The sequence below is a fragment of the Rhipicephalus sanguineus genome, chromosome 11 (assembly GCF_013339695.2).
Source record: "Rhipicephalus sanguineus isolate Rsan-2018 chromosome 11, BIME_Rsan_1.4, whole genome shotgun sequence".
Lineage (NCBI taxonomy): Eukaryota > Metazoa > Arthropoda > Arachnida > Ixodida > Ixodidae > Rhipicephalus > Rhipicephalus sanguineus.
This window is the reverse complement of record NC_051186.1, coordinates 123,289,427-123,292,641: the sequence shown is the minus strand read 5'-3', so window position 1 is coordinate 123,292,641 and position 3,215 is coordinate 123,289,427.

Sequence of the window (3,215 nt, the reverse complement as noted above, 5' to 3'; positions counted from 1 at the left end):
ATACTATTATTCAAACGAAGCGCCGAACCGGAAAAGTGCATGACGTCACATCCGTGCGGCGCAGCAGCCGTTTCTGTGTGGGGGTGGCTCGTGCGCCGCGCGGCGCAGCAGTCTCTTAACAAAAGCGCGCTGCACCACCGTTCGCTACTACCTCTTGCGGGACCGCCTTCAAGAATGGGTCGCGAGCGCCGAGAACCCTTACTGCTCGGACACTAAGTCGTCAAAAGCGCGCGCGTACGGCGCTGCAAGCGTAGCACCGTAGCGTAATAGTTTCGAAACGCTCCTTGATGTCGCCACCATGTGCTATAGGACGGTCGTACTAGAGAGCCCGAATCAGCGCTACGGCAAACGAACAAAAAAAAAAGGCTTTGTCATGTGCACTTGAGGCACTATTTACAGCGGCACTGCAATTATTTCCTCCTTGGCGGCGGCGGCGCAAGCCAGGAGATGCAGATTGGAACTTGGTGGTTAGTGCCTACTACCGTTTAATGCCTAGTTATGCCGCGTTCACGGCAGGTAAGTTTTAACGAGGTTAACACATGCAGCCGGAAATATTCGCTCTATCCACACGAAAAATACAGTCAACTGCCGATTTTTCGGACTCCCTGGGGACCACGAAATCGTCCGAAAAATCGGGCAGTCCGAAAAAACAAATTCATGCTTTTTTATTCTGCTCAAGTGGTCAAATCGCCACAGCCACGTCCGAAATAGCTTTAATGCCTCCCAGTACAATTATCAGGCATTTTGGTGCGCGCCCAGGCTCTCGCAAATACATTCGGTACCTGCCGCGAACCCCGCTTAACTACGTACGTGCCAACCGCCACTTTTGCACCTCGTGATGAGCGCCGCTGATAACAGCAAAGCGCGGAATATATTACGACTATCTCGCATGAAGCGTTTGTAAACGATGACGCGGAGCACAAAGACTGTGGCGGAAGAGCGGACGACTCGACCGGCTTTCCCAATGCGTGTGCGCATGTAAACATGCGCACACACATCGCCGAATCTCCGCCGATACGCAGCATTTGCTGCCGTGTCAAGCCGATCGTTTCTAGTTGTGTGCAGCACATCGCCAACTAAGCTGACGCCGTCACTTTACTGTTGCTGTATCGTACGCACGCATTTATCACGAAATGGTACGTGATGCGCACTTAGTTCCTGATCGCACACGGGCGCGGCAATGGCGAGCTGGTTTCGTCCGCGAAGGCAACGCGTCTACGCGGCGCACTTAGCGGTCTCGCAGAAAGAGGCAGCAAGAATGGTGGCGCGGCGCATTTGGGTTCTCGCCTATTAAATGCGTGCAGTACGCATGCAACTGCGCTAGGCCACGTGCATTACCGAGCAGTTAACTGTAGATGCTTATCGTAAGGGTTATCAGCGATTAAGCCGTACTGGCGCGTTTGCCAGCTGCTGCCATCACGCCTCCGTGCATTTCCGCTGCTTATTCGTAACATCGCCGCACGGCGCCGCGACAGCGGCCCGTGCTTCACCCCATAACGCGTGGGCATTGCGGCAAAGCTGACTTTCGGACTCTGCTACTGTCTCAAACAGATCGACTTGCGAAAGCGCTGGTTCGAACCTACGAGATGATAGACGCGGCAGAGGTGGGGGCTTCAAATAATGCCTTTCGGACCTGCAATTTGGGCAGAAAGTCCGAAAAATCGGATGCGCAATAGCTTCAGCGTCCGAAATTTTGGACGTTCTAATACATTGAAGTCTATGGGGCTGGTGACGGTGCCGCGTGAGCGTCCGAAAAATCGCCAGTTGACTGTACTCACCTTTGCTCATTGCGGGAGAACACACGCAGCAGCGTCGACATCAAAACCGTAGCTATAGCACAGGAACAAGCTATGCACAATAAAGAAACTGAGAGTGAACCCCGCTACGCGCTACATATGCCACTCGATAGTTTTCGCTACGCGGCAGTTTACAGTAGCGCCAGAACACTCAGCCTACTGAGAAGCAGCAAGCTAGCGGAGCGACAGCGCATTTTGGGGGGAAGGGCGGGGTCGCACATATTTACAACCGCTCAGAGGCGATTATCAAAGAACTATGGAAGCCTTCATTACAAAGGCACGTAGAAGGACACGCTTGGGCGCGTTAACGTGTTCTGCGAACGTATCCCTGGCGCTGCTTTTAAAGTTACGTTTTCCCACGCTGAAACTGACGCGGGCTTGAAAATTCTTGCTTGTGAGGCCGTTTCGGCGCAGTCTGGCGCAATTTTTGCAATTTTTATGCTTTTGGAGCAGCTTGGCGCAGGAAAATGGAATCGTATCAAAAATGCACAATATGCGCAGCTGTCTCACCCCAGCGTCCCCTTTATAACGGGGCGGTGACATGTCTGCCACCATGCTCGAAGAAAAAAGGAAAAAAACTTCCTTGTTTCATGCTGGCCTAATACCTTACCTACATTGATTAAATCTATGTTATTATACCAAAAAGATTATAAATTCACGGTCTATCTCTCTGCCTCTTAAGGCAGAATGACCTTATTTTTTCCCCCATTATTTATTTTTGTACTTTATCTCTACTTTTCTGCCACCAATACTCTAACCGTCTCTTACTTATTTCTATCGCGGACGTACGTGTTCAGCTTTCCATTGTTGTCCCTAAAACCCAAGGCTTCATGTAGACTCGTGCCCACACGTATACCTGGGTGAATATCGCCACATTCAATCAGTACATGTTCCATCGTTTCCCTAGTTCCCCCGCAGCATGTACATTGTTCTTCTTCGTTACTGAATCTCGCTTTATAACTACGCGTTCTAAGGCAGCCCGACCTTGCTTCAAACAGTAAAGCGCTTCCCCTTGAATTATCATAAAACCTTTCCCTCCTTCTTTCGTTTTTTCCCTTTGGGTAGTTACTCAGAGCAAGCTTCTTTTCCATCGCTGTCATCCAATAAGTCCTCTCCGCCTCTCTGACCTTCCGCTTAATGCTCCTTGTTGCCATATCGCCCGCACTGCTAGCCGTATATTTACTGGCGAGCCTCCTAGTTCTTTTTCTCCACCGCGTGTCAACGCTTTTTTTATACCAAATACCTGAAAACCTTCTCTGCCCATCTACTCTTCTTCATTTTCCTCAGCCTCTCTTTGAATCTCATTTTGCTCTGAGCTTCCCTCACTTCAAAGCCTGCCCATACCATATCACCCTTTACAGCCTCATTTGTTGTCTTCCCGTGAGCGCCCAACGCGAGGCGGCCCACCGTCCTTTGATT